A 385-nucleotide genomic window follows, 5' to 3' on the forward strand; every position below is an offset into this window, starting at 1 on the left:
AAAATTATTCTAAACGCGGCCTCGTAGAACGATCAACATCTAAAATGGAATAATCAATCGAGCGGTTATCAAAAATAGAATTATCATTATAAATACAATACGCAACGCACCGATATACCAACGATCAACAATCGTCGTTCCGCGATATCCGTTCCGACCGGAAGCTGCTATCGTGGCACGACCGTGTACCAAAAATACTATTATCACGCGTAGGGCAGAGCATCGCATCCGCGTGCATGCACGAAAGTTCGAAAAAAAAAAGAAAAAAAAACGAAAGAAACGACGGATCTTCCTTAGCTGTATCTCTTCGGTTCCCTCTCTTTCTCTTTCTCTCTTTCTTTTTTTTTTTTTTTTTTTTTTACATCTTTTTGTCTTTTCTGTTTTC

This window comes from Bombus vosnesenskii, unplaced genomic scaffold (assembly GCF_011952255.1).
Source record: "Bombus vosnesenskii isolate JDL3184/JDL3185 unplaced genomic scaffold, Bvos_JDL3184-5_v1.1 scf7180000016263, whole genome shotgun sequence".
Classification (NCBI taxonomy): domain Eukaryota; kingdom Metazoa; phylum Arthropoda; class Insecta; order Hymenoptera; family Apidae; genus Bombus; species Bombus vosnesenskii.